This window comes from Hemitrygon akajei, chromosome 14 (assembly GCF_048418815.1).
Source record: "Hemitrygon akajei chromosome 14, sHemAka1.3, whole genome shotgun sequence".
In the NCBI taxonomy this organism is placed as follows: domain Eukaryota; kingdom Metazoa; phylum Chordata; class Chondrichthyes; order Myliobatiformes; family Dasyatidae; genus Hemitrygon; species Hemitrygon akajei.
The window spans coordinates 43774817-43791600 of record NC_133137.1 but is presented as its reverse complement, the minus strand read 5'-3'; the positions used below and the strand labels follow the sequence as shown (position 1 = coordinate 43791600).

General features: G+C 47.2%; 1 protein-coding gene across 1 annotated transcript in view; it reads right to left on the bottom strand.

Moving 5' to 3' along the window:
- The window catches only part of LOC140738181 (chloride anion exchanger-like), a 160833-nt gene extending 157902 nt beyond the window's left edge, over window positions 1-2931 (bottom strand). The window contains exon 1 of the mRNA XM_073065298.1: window positions 2839-2931. The gene's annotated coding sequence lies outside the window, so the exon portion shown is untranslated. The remainder of the gene's footprint in view (window positions 1-2838) is intronic.
- Between the last annotated feature and the right edge of the window lie 13853 nt (window positions 2932-16784).

The following is a 16784-nucleotide window of genomic DNA, read 5'->3' as shown; positions in this document are numbered from 1 at the left end:
TGCTTTACACTTAACTGAATTAAATTTAATTCGCCATTTTTCAGCCCAGCTACCCAGCCGATTACGATCCCACTCCAATTCTTAATATTCCTCTTCAATGTCAATGACATCACCTGTTATAGAGTTATCTGCAAACTTACTAACTCCCAATACTCTCATCCAAATCATTAATATAGACAAACAACTGGACCTAGCAGCAATCCCCGGGCACAACCACTAGTCTCAGACCTCCAATCTGAGAAGCATCCTTCCATCATCACGATCTGTTCCTACAATCCAGACAATTTTATATCCAGTTTGCTAACTCTTCTCAGATTCCATGCAATCCAACCTTCTAGAGCAGCCTTTCACACGGAACCTTATCAAAAGCCTTGCTCAAATCCATACGTACTACATCTACCCTGTTCCCCTCATCATTTCATCACAAAGTTCAAGCAAATTTAAAAGACAAGGTCTCCCATTCAAGAAGCTGTGCTGCTACCTGAATCAACCCCTACCTTTCCAAATGTAAGTGTATCTTATCACTCAGACATTTTCCAGCACCTTCCCTACCACAGATGTTATGGTAACAGGTTTGTAATTTGCAGATTTATCCTTACTGCCTGTCTTAAATAGTTTTCAATATTAAATTCCACTCAGAACCATCCTCATTTCTGTCAGTTCTATTAACACTGTGAAACAGATGAGGCTGCAGATGATAGAATCCAGAGCATAAAACAAACTGCTGGAAGAACACAATGGGCCAGTCAGCATCTGTGGAGGCAGAAGGGTGATCAACATTGAAGATCTGAAACGTCAAAACATCGGCTATCTCCCTGTCTTTGCAGGGCTGCTCAGCTGCTTGAGTTTCTCAAGCAATTTGTTTTCTTTCTCTCTATAAACCCCATCTTTTGATTTAAGGGCATCTTTAGTTTCTCAGGTCAGTCATAGATAAATCACACCTCCTTTTGGGGTTTTGTGCCTGAAAAGAATTTCTATGTTTTTGACAAACGTGTATTGTTGCTGGTATCTGCCTGTGCTTCATTATCGTCTTTGCCAGCCAACCACATCACCCATCCTCTACTACCTTCAGAGCTTCTCCAGTCATATGGCACAGAAACTGGTCCTTCATCCAAACTTGTCTTTGCTAACCAAGTTATCCATTTGAGTTGCCCACTTTCCTACCATTAGCCCATATCCTCTCTAAGCCTTTAAGCTATCCAAGCTATCTAAGCCTTTCCTCTCTAAATGTCTTTTAAATGCAGTAATTGTACCCACCTCTACCACTTCCTCTGATGAAACCACCACCCTCCATGTGAAAACCCTTTTCCTCCTCACATTAAACCTGTGCCCCCTTGTTTTAGACTTCCATGTCCTGGGAAAAGGATTGCAGCTGTCCAGTTTTTCCTCAATCCCTCATGATCTAATAAACATAAGTGAGGACAACCCTATGTTGCAGGAAAAGAACAGTCCACCTATCCAGTCTTTCCTTATAACTCAAGCCCTTCAATCCTGGTATCATCCCTGTGAACCTTCTCTGAACCTTGTCATTCTCAATGGCATCCCATCGCCCTTATACCCAGGTCAACAGACTGGGATTGGCTTTGGAGTTGGTTTATTATTGTCACAGTGACAAGCAATTCTGGTGCAAACTTGGATAGCCCTCTTCACTGTTCACTAATTCTGGAAAATTATTAACATCATTGACAACCATGTCATCCAGATCATTAACGTAGGTGACCCCAGCACCGATCTCTGGGGCACACCACTGGTTAGAAGCCTCCAATCTGACAAACACCCTGTACTACCACCATCCATCCATCAAAATTGTGTCTAACTGCTAACACCCCCTGTATCCCACGTGATCTAACTCGGTCAAGCCTCCCAAGCTGTTAAGCACATGTCTGGCTTTAGTCCAATCAATGAGTCCACTACCTTGTCCTGCACTAGTAATCGTGGCAAGTTCCTCTCTGCTAGCAACCCTGTTCTGATAGTAATGTCTGCAGAGAGCTGGACTGCAGTGGTGACACCCTGATGCTGGTAATATCAGATCCTCCCCTAGCAGGGTTCTATAACCCTGGGATTCTGAGAGTCTGAGTCTCACGTCCAACCCACCTCAGGAACACACTCCATTATATCATTTCTTCCCCTAATACAGGTACTTAAACCCACAACATTAGCAAGGGATGGGGGTCCTGTGATTACTAACAAGAAACAATGAGCGCTAAAGCAGGACATTTACTCTGAGTATGGGAAGGATTGGTCTAGTCCACTCCTCAGGCAGGATATGGAGACGTCAGTGATTTAGGGAGCCACCCCAGTGGGTCCAGAGTTGGACTGTGTATTGCCGGCTGTTTGCCTTGGAGCACAGAAGGTTGGGAAGAGATCTAGGCAGATCCTAGTGGCTCTACACAGGATGAGGGAAGAGACCTGCCCCAGCACTGGGAGCCACTGTTCCCTCTAAACTGAGCGGGTGTGTAGCCACACTGAACTGAAATGGTCCTGTACACAAAGCCTTAGTTTGGGTACAACTGGAATTAAATACAATGTTAATGCTAAAGAGCCGTGCACTTTTCAGACTGTGTAAATTTTCCTGCACGGAGCAATGGTTTGACCACACTGCTATAAAAAAATTAGAGCACATTAGAGCATTGCTGGGAGCACAAGGCTGGAGGATCTAACCAGCCCAGCAAAGCTAATCGGGTCCATGCATAGACACGGCTATCGACATTACAGTGGATAAAAGCTGACACAGGATTCCACCCAGGAGACAGTTTGAGTTGTACTCACAAAACTCTGCAGTTCTTCAAGTGAAAAATAACAGCCAAGGCATTTTGCAGAATGTAACAAGGATCTTACCTGCACTTTTACCTTCTGTCTCTGTGGACCGCACTTGCCAATATAGAGCTACACTTTTACTCAACATGCATTGAACTCTTTTATACAATCTAGCCACAACCATTTTCATTGCCATGTTAATAATTAAGCATAACCAGATTTTGATTGAGATTGACAATCCTTCAAGGTCTGAGAAAGGGAGAGAGGGAGCTTGCCTTGCCCATCATTGAACAATTCTTTGGGAACAGCTATTGTTTTTATGGCAAAATGAGATAAAGTAAACAGAGATGATGAAATCATTTGATAGGACAACAGAGAGAGAAGGAAAGATAAATAAGATAGTGAATGAGGAAAAGGTGAATCAGCAACTCTTATCAGAAGCACATTTAGAACCTTGCTGATAAGGGGAGGATTGTTATTCTTAGTTTCAAAATTGCCCCATTCTTTCAGTCAATATTCCAATGAGCAGTGTTAAGTGTCAGATCATGGCCAACACTCAGTGGCCATTATCAAGTCAATGAACCGCACTTGAGCCCAAAACAATCACAAGGCCCTGTCTGCCAAGTGTTAAAAACCTGCAAACATCCCCCAATGTTATTTCATGAATCTGTGGTTGCTAAAGAAAATTTTTGAGGCATTTTGGGATTTGAAATGGTAAACTGAAAGGTCCAGACGGTGCAACTATATTTTCTGGAGCTTTGCAAAGAGTATTCTAATATTGTTGATCTCTTGGCAATTTTTGGAAATGCAAATGCTTGGAGAAATATTATTGCTGAAAGAATATATCTAAGACTTCAGAATAACCTGATTGAAGCCCATTTGCTGGTCCATCATGGAGAACAGAGAGGGAGCTGCAGCCTCAGGCTTTTGGGTAAGGCTGTCCTTGTGAAGTTTTCAGCAAAGTCTGAAACGTTCTGCTCTTCAGTTGCCTTCAGAAGGAGAGTCAGATCAGCTATCAATGACCTGAACAGAGCAAGACATAAAAATTATATGTTACAAAAATAAATAAACAGTGCAAAAGAGGAATAATGAGACAATGTTTGTGGGTTCATGGACTATTCACAAATCTGATAACAGTGGAGAGAAGCTGTTTCTATCTGTTTCCAACACCCCTTTTTGGAACCAAATTCAACAGCCATTGAAAATAGAGGGCAGTAGTGGAGGGGAGTGTTTCTAACTGGAGGTCTTTAGCCACTGGTGTTCTGCAGGCTTCAGGGCTGGGATTGCTGTTGTTTTTGATTTATGGAATTGACGTGGATGAAAATGTAGAGGGCTTGTTGGTCTATAGGGGCCTGTTGCCCTGCTGTGTCTCTAAATAAATGAAATTGTTAAAAATACAGGTGGGTGATTATAGATGACTTGATAAAGGCCACTTTGTGGGAACCATTGCAACATTTTTATATGGATGGGGGAAGTGCACAATGAATATTTCTCTTGCTTTAACTATGGAGAAGGACATAAAGACCTTGGAATTTGAGATAGTTAATGAGGAGGTCTCGAAGACAGACCACAATACAAAAACGGAGATGCTGGAAGTATTAAACCATATGAGGGTAGATAAATCTGCAGGGCATGATCAGGTATATCCAAAAATGCAGCAGAAAGAAAATGTGGGAGTCCTGGTAGAGGTATCGGAATCTGAATCAGAATCAGAATCAGGTTTATTATAACTGGCATGTGACATGAAATTTGTTAATTTAGCAGCAGCAGTTCAATGCAATACATGATCAAGCGGAGGAAAAAAAATAAATAAAATTTTAAAACAATAAATAAACAAGTAAATCAATTAGGTATGTTGAATAAATTTTTTAAAAATGTTCAAAAACAGAAATACTGTATATTAAAAAAAAGTGAGGTAGTGTCCAAAGATTCAATGTCCATTTAGGAATCGGATGGCAGAGGGGAAGAAGCTATTCCTGAATCTCTGAGTGTGTGCCTTCAGGCTTCTGTATCTCATACCTGATGGTAACAGTGAGAAAAGGGCATGCCCTGGGTGCTGGAGGTCCTTAATAATGGACGCAGACTTTCTGAGACACCGCTCCCTAAAGATGTCCTGGGTACTTTGTAGGCTAGTGCCCAAGATGGAGCTGACTAGATTTACAACCTTCTGCAGCTTCTTTTGGTCCTATGCAGTAACCTGCACCCCCCCCCCCCACACCAGACAGTGGTGCAGCCTGTCAGAATGCTTTCCATGATACAACTATAGAAGTTTTTGAGTGTCTTTGTTGACATGCCAAATCTCTTCAAACTCCTAATAGAGTATAGCCGCTCTCTTGCCTTCTTTGTAACTACATCGTTATGTTGGGACCAGGTTAGATCCTCAGAGATCTTGACACCCCAGAACTTGAAACTGCTCACTCTCTCCACTTCTGATCCCTCTATGAGGATTGGTATGTGTTCCTTCGTCTTACCCTTCCTGAAGTCCACAATCAGTTCATTCGTCTTACTGACGTTGAGTGCCAGGTTGTTACTGCGGCACCATTCCACTAGTTGGCATATCTCACTCCTGTACATCCTCTCGTCACCACCTGAAACTATACCAACAATGGTTGTATCGTCAACAAATTTATAGATGGTATTTGAGCTATGCCTAGCCATATAGTCATGTGTATATAGAGAGTAGAGCAGTGGGCTAAGCACACGCCCCTGAGGTGCGCCAGTCTTGATCGTTAGCGAGGAGGATATGTTATCACTAATCCGCACAGATAGTGGTCTTCCAGTTAGGAAGTCAAAGATCCAGTTGCAAAGGGAGGTACAGAGGCCCAGGTTCTGCAACTTCTCAATTAGGATTGCGGGAATGATGGTATTAAATGCTGAGCTATAGTTGATGAACAGCATCTTGACGTAGGTGTTTGTGTTGTCCAGGTGGTCAAAAGCTGTTTGGAGAACCATTGAGATTGTGTCTGCCATTGACCTATTGTGGCAATAGGCAAACTGCAATGGGTCCAGGTCCTTGCTGAGGCAGGAGTTCAGTCTAATCATGACCAATATCTCAAAGCATTTCATCACTGTCGATGGGAGTGTTACCGGGATATACACATCATCATTAGACCATAACATCACAAAACCTAGGAGGGGAATTGGACCATTTAGCCCATTGAGTCTGCTCCACCATTCCATCATGGCTAATCCATTTCCCTCAACCCTATTCTCCTGCCTTCTCCCCACAACCTTTCACACCCCGACTAATCAAGAACTTCTTTAAATGCACAGAGTGACCTGGCCTTCATAGCTGCCTGTGTCAACAAATTCCACAAATTCACCACCCTTAGGCTAAAGAAATGTCTCTGCATCTTTGTTTTAAATGGAAGACCCTCTATCTGAGGCAGTGCCCTCTTCTCCTAGACTCCCCCACCATGGGAAACATCCTCTCCACATCTGCTCATCTGTGTCCTCTTGTCCTAGACTCCCCCACCATGAAAAACATGGTCCAAAAGACTGATGCAAGCTTCTCATTTAGTTCATCTGCCATCTCCTTGTCCCCCATTATTATTTCTCTGTCGTCCTTTTCTAGCGGTCCTATATCCATTCTCATCTCTCTTTTTTTTACATACTTGAAAAACGCTTTTAATATCCACTTTGATATTGTTTGCTAGCTCGCTTTCAAATTTCATCTTTTCCCTTCTAATGATTCTTTTAGTTGTTCTCTTTAGGCTTTAAAAAGCTTCCCAATCCTCTATCTTCCTGTTAACTTTTGCTTTGTATTATGCCCTCTCTTTTGTTCTTACATTAGCTTTGACTTCCCTTGTCAGTCATGGTTGTATTATTTTCCCATTTGAGTATTTCTTCAGTTTTGGAATACACCTTCCTCATTTTTCCCTGAAACTCACACTATTGTTGCTCTGCTGTCATTCCTGCCAGCATCTCCTTCCAATTTACTTAGGCTAACTCCCCTCTCACACCACTGTAATTTCCTTTACTCCACAGAAATACTGCTACATCAGACTTTACTTTCTCCCTATCAGATTTCAAGATGAACTCAATCAACATGTGATCACTGTTTCCTAAGGGTTCTTTTACCTTAAGCTCCCTAATCACCTCTGGTTTGTTACATACACCCAATCCAGTATAGCTGATCCCCTAGTAAGCCCAATGATAAACTGGTCTAAAAAGCCATCTCATAGGCATTCAACAAATTCACTATCTTGAGATCCACTACCAATCTAATTTTCCCAATTGACCTGCATCTTGAAATCTCCCATGACTATCTAGCATTCAAAATGCTGGAGGAACTCAACAGGCCAGGCAGCATTTGTGGAAAAAAGTACAGTTGACATTTCTGGATGAGACCCGTTTTGAAATGTCGACTGTACTGTTCTCCATACTGTTCTCCATACTGTTCTCCACTGTACTGCCTGGCCTGCTGAGTTCCTCCATCATTTTGTGTATGTCGCTTGGATTTCCAGCATATGCAGATTTTCTCTTCTTTCTGACTATCATAACATTGCCCTTTTGACTCGCCTTTTCTAATTCCTGTTGTAACCTGTGGTCCATATCCCAGCCACTGTTGAGAGGCCTGTATTTAACTGTCATCAGGGTCCTTCTACCCTTGCAGTTTCTTAAATCAACCCACAAGGATTCAACATCTTCTGCTCCTGTGTCACATCTTTCTACTGATTTGATGCCATTCTTTACCAGAGCCACACCACCCTCTCTGCCTACCTTCCTATCATTCTGATACAACATGTAACCTTGGACTTTCAGTTCCCAACTACAACCATCCTTCAGCCACGATTCAGTGATGGCCACAGCATGATACCTGGCAATCTGTAAAAGTACAAGATCATCCACCTTATTTCTTATACTATGTGAACTGAGATATTTCTGGGATATTTCCTACCCTTTTTGATTCTGTGTCCCAAATGCACTTAGTACTCACCCTGCTGACTGCAATTTTGTCCTATCATCTCCCTGCCCTCCTGACAGTCTGACCACAGGCTTTCTTTACTTTTTGCCATTCGTCCTATCCTGAGTCTCTTAACTCCGGTTCCCACCCTCCTGCTAACTTAATTTAAACCCTCCCCAACATCTATAACAAACCTACCTGTGAGAATATTGGTCTTTCTCGGGGTCAGTGCAACCCGTCACTTTTGTACAGGTCATACCTTCCCCAGAAAGATCCCAATGATCCAAGAACCTGAAGCCCTGCCCCTGCACCAGCTTCTCAGCCACACATTGATCTGACAAATCATCCCGTTAATCCAGAAATTTCTAACCTGGAGATCCTGCTTCTCAGCTTTCATCCCTAGCTCTCTAAATTCACTTTTCAGGAACTCATTGCTTTTCCTTCCTATGTCATTGGTACCAAAATGTACCAGGACATCTGGCTTCTCTTCCTCCCTCTCCAAAATGTTCTGGATGCGATCTGAGACATCCTTGACCCTGGCAGCTGGGAGGCAACATACTATCCACGTCTACAGAACCTTCTCTCTGTTACTCTGAGTATTGAGTTCCCTATCACTACCGCTTTCCTCTTCTCCCTCTTTCCTTTCTGCACCATGGACCCATGCTCAGTGCCAGTAACCTGGTCTCCGTGGCATTCCCCTGGGAGGTTATCCCCACAACTGTAGTGAATCACCATCAATAACTCTAGGAGACGGGAGGTGAACGATATGCTTTTATTAGCAGCAAAAGGGAGCACGACATCTCAGAGACTGAGGGAGGAGCAGTGCCTCCAATCGCCTTTATCCAGGGGTCTGTGGGAGGAGCCACAGGAGCAGTCAGCAGAGGGGCGTGTCCAGACAGGTATATATAGTTTACCACATTCACCCCCACCTTTGTTTTAAAAGAGAGTCCCCACGGGGCGAAGTTTCTTACAAGTATATTTACAGGTTAAGTCTATCAGGTGGTCAAGTCTGCCGCTGCGATCTATGTAGCACCGGTGGTGATTGCACCAGTGATGGTGGTTGTGCTGGCTCCGGCCTGACTTGAGGTGCCAGCCCGTTAGGCGTCAGTAATCCCTCATGCGTATGCATGGCGCCCGGTATGGGAGTGTCGTGAGGAGTCTGTGTAGGGCTTGGTGTGCGCGGTGTCTCGTGGGTATATACATCGGTGGGTACGGGGTTCATAGTCACCGTGGAGTGTTCGGGGTAGGGGTCTGCTGCTCATGCAGGTGCCAGGTCGCGGACGGAGACCTTGTCCTCCCGCCCATCAGGTAAGACCACGTAGGCATACTGGGGGTTCTCATGAAGTAGGTAAACCCTCTCAACCATCAGGGAGTATTTATTGCTCCTCGCATGTTTCCGGAGAAGCACTGGCCCTGGGGACATCAGCCAAGCCAGTAGGGTGGTCCCAGTGGCAGACTTCCTGGGAAAAGAAAAGAGTCACTCATGAGGGGTGGCATTGGTGGACGTGCATAACAGGGAGCGGATGGAGTGGAGTGCCTTGGGGAGGACCTCCTCCCAACGAGAGACCGGCAATCCCTTTGACCTAAGGGCTAAGAGTGTGGCCTTCCACACAGTGACATTCTCCCTCTCCACCTGTCCATTCCCCCGGGGATTATAGCTCGTGGTCCTACTAGTAGCAATACCCCTAGCCAGCAGGTACTGGCACAGCTCGTCACTCATGAACGAGGACCCTCTATCACTGTGGATATAGCAGGGATATCCGAACAGAGTGAAGAGCTGGCACAGGGGTTTTATGACGGATGTGGCAGTGGTATCAGGGCAGGGGATGGCAAAGGGGAACCGCGAGTACTCGTCGATTATGTTGAGAAAGTACACATTGCGGTCAGTGGAGGGAAGGGAGCCCTTAAAGTTGACACTCAGTCGCTCAAAGGGGCGAGTGGCCTTGATAAGTTGTGCTTTTTCAGGACGGTAGAAGTGCGGTTTGCACTCAGCACAGACTTGACAGTCCCTGGTCATCATCCTGATTTCCTCAAGGGAGTAAGGCAGGTTCCAGGCTTTCATGAAATGGTAAAGTCGGGTGACCCCTGGGTGGCAAAGATCTGCATGGAGGCGTATAGCCGGTCGAGCTGCGCACTGGCACATGTTCCCCGGGATAGGGCATCAGGGGGCTCATTGAGCCTTCCAGGCCAGTACAGGATGTCATAGTTATAGGTGGAGAGTTCTATTCTCCACCTCAAAATTTTATCATTTTTGATTTTGCCCTGCTGTTGGTTGCTAAACATGAATGCAACGGAGTGCTGGTCGGTCAACAAGGTGAACCGTTTGCTGGTGAGATAGTGCCTCCAGTGCCTAATAGCTTCCACTATGGCCTGGGCTTCTTTCTCCACCACGGAGTGCCGAATTTCAGGGCTTTGAAGGGTACGAGAGAAGAATGCTACTGGCCTTCCTGCCTGATTGAGGGTAGCAGCCAGTGCAAAGTCGGAAGCGTCACTCTCTACTTGGAAGGGAATGGTCTCGTCCACCGCATGCATCGTTGCTTTGGCAATGTCCCCTTTAATGCGGCTGAAGGCCGCGCGGGCCTCAGCTGAGAGGGGAAATGCGGTGGACTTGATCAGGGGGCGGGCCTTGTATGCATAGTGAGGGACCCATTGGGTCTAATAGGAAAAGAAGCCCAGTCACCGTTTGAGGGCTCTGAGGGCGGTGGGAAGAGTGAGTTCCAACAGGGGGCGCATACAGTTGGGGTCAGGGCCAATGACCCCGTTCTCCACGACATACCCAAGGATAGCAAGTCGGGTGGTTCCGAACACACACTTGTCCCTGTTATAGGTAAGGTTAAGAGCTTTGGCCGCTTGGAAAAATCGTTGGAGGTTGGTGTCGTGACCGCAGATGGTGATGTTATCCAGATATGGGAACGTGGCCTTCAGTTGGCACTGGTCCACCATCCGGTCCATTTCCCTCTTGAAGACAGAGACACCATTTGTGACACCGAAGGGGACGTGCAGGAAGTGATAGAGCCTGCCACCCGCCTCGAAGGCAGTGTAGGGGCGGTCCTCTGGGCAGATGGGGAGCTGACGGTAAGCGGATTTCAGGTCTATGGTCGAGTACACCTTGTACTGAGCTATCTGATTGACCATATCCGCAATGCGGGGTAGGGGGTACACGTCAAGCTGCGTGAACCTATTGATGGTCTGGCTATAGTCCAAGACCATCCTATTTTTCTGCCCGGTCCGAACAACGACCACCTTGGCCCTCCAAGGACTTGTGCTTGGCTCAATGATCCCCTCCCTGAGTAGCCGCTGCACCTCCGACTTAATGAAGGCCCTGTCCCCCGCGCTGTACTTCCTGCTTTTAGTTGCCACAGGTTTACAGTTGGGGGTCAGGTTGGCGAACAGCGGTGGGGGAGGGATCTTGAGGGTGGAGAGGCTGCAAGTGGTGTCAGTAGCGGGGCTGTTGGCATGGTGTTGGGTGGGATGTGCGGGTCGGTGTGTGTGTGTGGTCAGTAGTGGGGTATTTGACGAAGTCCCACAGAACTGAGGATTTCTGGCAGTGATTGGTGGGTGGGGCCCATCATACTCCTTTGTCACACTTTTCAGGTGGCTCTGGAAGTCGAGCCCCAATAGCACGGGGGCACACAGTCGAGGCATGACCAGTAACGCAAAGTCCCGATATTCTGTGCCCTGCACCACCAGTGTCGCTACACAACCCCCCCCGGATGTCTGTGGAATGCGATCCAGAAGCCATGGTGACCCTCTGGCTTACTGGCTGTGTCACAAGTCCGCAGCGTTGCACCGTGTCCAGGTGAATAAAACTCTCAGTGCTGCCTGTATCAAACAAGCAGCTAGTCCTGTTCCCCTCCACCAGGATGTCCATCATTGACCTTGCGAGCTGGTGTGGAGTGCCTTGGTCCAGGGTTACGGAGGCCAGAGTTGAATCGCCATCTTGGTGCCCGGTAAGCACCCGTGGGTCGGAGGCGGGGCGAGTTGGTGCCGACAAAGATGGCCGCCCCCATGCCTCGCACGCGGCGCTGCTCAACCCCACTCGTGGTTTGGACTTACAGGCCTTGGCGAAGTGGCCCTTCTTTCCGCAGCTGGAGCAGGTAGCTTCTTGGGCTGGGCAGCGTTTTCGCGGGTGCTTTTCAAGTCCGCAGAAGTAACACTGCGCAGACTTGCGACCGGCAGCAGCCGTGGTCGACTCGCCAGCGGGTTGCGGGGACTTCACAGACTCGTGACTGGCAGCAGCCAAGGTCGATTTGCTGGCAGGTTGCAGGGTTTGCAGTGTCCATGAGGCCGGTGGGAGATCACATGCCTGGACAGCGTTAGCGTTGTGCAGAGCAGCCTCCAGTGAGTTGGCCAGCCCGATCGGCGAATGTAAGGTAAGATCGGTGTGTTCCAGCAGCCGCTGGCGCACGTATACTAACCTGATCCCCATAACGAAGGCGTCTCTTACTAGCAGCTCCACATGCTGTTTCGCCATCAGCCCCCTGCAATCGCAGGCCCACACGAGTGTCTGTAGGGCCCGGACAAACCCAGTGCTCGACTCTCCGGCCCGCTGCCGCTGTGTCGCTAAGCGATGTCTTGCGTAGACGGTGTTCACCGGGCACCGGTACTGTCTTTTGAGGGCATCTATCGCACCCTGGTAGTCCATTTGGTCTCTGATCATGGAGTTGACCCTTGCACTGACTCTGGAAAGGAGAACCCTGCGCATCGTGGCAGGGTCGGTCACATGAATCTCCTCCAGGTACGATTCGAAGCATGCTAGCCAGAGTTCAAAAGCGTTGCCGGCTTCCTGGGATTGAGCGTCGAGATCCAATCTGTTGGGTCGTAAAATGCTCTCCATGTTTTAAAATTGCTGCTAATAAAATTGATGCACCATCAATAACTCTCGGAGACGGGAGGTGAATGATAGGCTTTTATTAGCAGTAAAAGGGAGCACGGCATCTCGGAGACTGAGGGAGGAGCAGTGCCTCCAATCGCCTTTATCCAGGGGTCTGTGGGAGGAGCCACAGGAGCAGTCAGCAGAGGGGCGTGTCCAGACAGGTATACATAGTTTACCACAGGTAGGCCATGAATTGACACTTGCCTAATGGTCGTAGTTAAAGGTGTTCATCTGGAAGAACTTTTCCATGAAGCACAAAAGTTCAAAGTTCAAAAGTGTATACTAGAGTTTGTGTACCACACACAACCTTGAGGTTCATCTTCTTGCAGGCAGCCACAAAACAAAGAAACACAATGGAACCTATGGAAACCCCCACACCACAAAGACCATCAAACACTCAATGTGTGAAAAAGAAAAAGCAAATCACGCAAATGATAAAAAAAGCAAATGAACAATCCATAGAAGATGAAACACAGAGTCCCTGTGCAGCAGCCATGGAGCCTGGCAGAGTCCCTGTACACAACCACAGAGCCTGGCAGAGTCCCTGTACACAGCCACAGAGCTCATTTAGGAGGTCCAAGAGCCTGACAGAGTCCTTGTACACAGAAACAGAGCCCATTCAGGGAGTCCAGGAGCCCAACAGAGTCCCTGTACACAGCCACAGAGCCCAACAGAGTCCTTGTACACAGACATGGAGCCCAACAGAGTCCTTGTACACAGACATGGAGCCCAACAGAGTCCTTGTACACAGCCACAGAGCTCATTTAGGAAGTCCAAGAGCCTAACAGAGTCCTTGTACACAGAGTCATACACAGCCACAGAGCCCAACAGAGTCCCTGTACACAGCCACAGAGCCCATTCATGGGGTTCAGGAGCCTGACAGAGTCCTAGTACACAGCCACGGAGCCCATTCAGGGGGTTAGGAGCCGGACAGAGTCCCTGTATACAGTCACAGAGCCCATTCAGCACTGCAAGGGTCCAGGAGCCATAGCTGTGAAGCCGGGAGCGGCACTGAAGCGAGTGGCAATGAATGCAGGTGTGCAGGCACAGTTAGTGCAGTGACTGGGATATTGTGCACATTGAAGCCAGGCCCAGCACCGGGTACCGAGAGAACCCAGTATGTTGTGGTACTTGGTGCCCACGTAAATAGTTTCCACACACAGCCTGATGAGGCCTCTCACAAAGATGGACATCAGATTGAGGGTGACATTGGGGATGTATTTACCCCCATTGTCCAGGAACTTGTGCATAATGACCCCTTCTGACCTATTCCCTCTTGTATCCCCAGATGAGCCAGAAGACAGCTTGGGTGATTCCCAAACAGGAGGAGCAGTAGACAGGTGACACCAGTGCCGAGTACACCAGCTCTGAGAGCACCTCACACCTGAGGACCAAATTCTTCCCATTTATCAGGCAGGAAATTGGAGGGTTAAATTGGAAACAGATGTTCTCAGGGAAAAGTACAGGAGAAATGTGGCAAATATTCAGGGGATATTTGTGTAGAGTTCTGTATAGGTACATTCCAATAAGACAGGGAAGTTATGATAGGGTACAAAGGCTGTAATAAATCTAGTCAAGAAGAAAAGAAAAGCTTACAAAAGGTTCAGAGAGCTAGATGCTGTTAGAGATCTAGAAGATTATAATGCTACTAAGAAGGAGCTTAAGAAGGAAATCAAGAGAGCCAGAAGAGGCCATGAGAAAGCCTTGATGGGCAGGATTAAGGAAACCTTAAGTAAACTTTAAGGAAAGTATGTGAAGAGCAAGAAGATAAGACGTGAAAGAATAGGACCTATCAAGTGTGACAGTGGAAAAGTCTGTATGGAACCGGAGGAAATAACAGAGGTACTTAATGAATACTTTACTTCAGTATTCACTATGGAAAAGGATCTTGGTGATTGTAGTGATGACTTGCAGCAGACTGAAAAGCTTGAGCGTGTAGATATTAAGAAAGAGGATGTGCTGGAGCTTTTGGAAAACATCAAGTAGGATAGGTCACCAGGACCGGACGAAATGTACCCCAGGCAACTTTGGGAGGCGAGGGAGGAGATTGCTGAGCTCTGGCGATGATCTTTGCATCATCAACGGGGACAGGGGGATGTTCCGGAGGATTGGAGGGTTGCAGATGTTGTTCCTTTACTCAAGAAAGGGAGTAGAGGTAGCCCAGGAAATTATAGACCAGTGTGTCTTTCCTCAGTGGTTGGTAAGTTGATGGAGAAGATCCTGAGAGGCAGGATTTATGAACATTTGGAGAGGTATAATATGATTAGGAGTAGTCAGCATGGCTTTGTCAAGGGCAGGTCATGCCTTACGAACTTGATTGAATTTTTTGAGGATGTGACTAAACACATTAATGAAGGAAGAGCACCAGGTGTAGAGTATATGGATTTCAGCAAGGCATTTGATAAGGTAAACTGATCAAGGCTTACTGAGAAAGGGGATCCAAGGGGACATTGCTTTGTGGATCCAGAACTGGCTTGCCCACAGAAGGCAAAGAGTGATTGTAGACAGGTCATATTCTGCATGGAGGTCGGTCACCAGTGGAGTGCCTCAGGGATCTGTTCTGAGACCCTTACTGTTTGTGATTTTTATAAATGACCTGGATGAGGAAGTGGAGGGATGGGTTAGTAAGTTTGCTGATTACACAAAGGTTGGAGGTGTTGTGGATAGTGTGGAGGGCTGTCAGAGGTTACAGCGGGACATTGATAGGATACAAAACTGGGCTGAGAAATGGCAGATGGAGTTCAACCCAGATGACTGTGAAGTGGTTCACTTTGGTAGGTCAAATTTGATGGCAGAATACAGTATTAATGTTAAGACTCTTGGCAGTGTGGAGGATCAGAGGGATCTTGGGGTCTGAGTCCATAGGACCCTCAAAGCAGTTGACTGTGGTTAAGAAGGCGTATGGTGTATTGGCATTCATCAATCGTGGAATTGAATTTAGAAGCCGAGAGGTAATGTTGCAGCTATATAGGGCCCTGGTCAGACCCCACTTGGAGTACTGTGCTCAGTTTTGGTCCCCTCACTACAGGAAGGATGTGGAAGCCATAGAAAGGGTGCAGAGGAGATTTACAAGGATGTTGCCTAGATGGGGGAGTATGCATTAAGAGAATAGGTTGAGTGAACTTGGCCTTTTCTCCTTGGAGCGAAGGAGGATGAGAGGTGACCTGATCGAGGTGTACAAGATGATGAGAGGCATTGATCATGTGGATAGTCAGAGGCTGTTTCCCAGGGCTGAAATGGTTGCCACAAGAGGACACAGGTTTAAGGTGCTGGGGAGTAGGTACAGAGGAGATGTCAGGGGTAAGTTTTTTACTCAGAGAATGGTGAGTGCATGGAATGGGCTGCTGGCAATGGTGGTGGAGGCAGATACGATAGGGTCGCTTATGAGGCTTTTAGATAGGTACCTGGAGCTTCGTAAAATAGAGGGCTATATGTAAGCCTAGTAATTTCCAAGGTAGGGAGATGTTTGGCACAACTTTGTAGGCCAAAGGCCCTGTATTGTGCTGTGAGTTTTCTACGTTTCTATCAATAGGGAGCATCCTCCCTGCAGAACCAATTTCTGTTTTACCTTTCTGATTTGCTCTAGCACGTTCTTGTTGCACACCTTGGCCCTTCTGAACCAGATCCCCAGCATCTTCATGTAATCACTCTGATGCCAAAGGAAACACTGGATGGGACGGGATCCTTACTGAGGGGGACACTGGGTGGGACTGTCAAATGGGGGACACTGAATGTGCTGGGACAGTTGGTGAATGGAGACACTGGATGTGGACGGGACCATTGTTGAAGGGGAAACAGGATGGGATGGGACAGTTGCCAACTGGGACACTTGTGTGGGACATTTGCCAAAGGGGATAGTGGATAGGGCGGGACAGTTGCTGAGGGGGACACTGGATGGCACAGGTGAAGTGGACACTGGATGGGATGGGATCATTGCCGAGGTGGATAGGACAGTTGCTGAAGGGGACACTGGATGGGATGGACAGTTGCTGCTGGGGAAATTGGATAGGCAGGACAGTGGCCAAAGAGCATGACCGCAGTCTGTGCGTTTAACTCTGGCCCCAGATGCCAATTCAGATGGGTCGCAGATGCTAATCTATTTGTGAAATGACCTTGGATCTGAGCAAAAGACAGTGACTCACCCCTCTGATGCTCTTGTCCTTCCTGATGGCTTGGGCAAAGTCACAGAGACAAGACAGAGAGAGTGGACAACCTAGCAGACTCCAGACCAATAGGGGGTGAGCA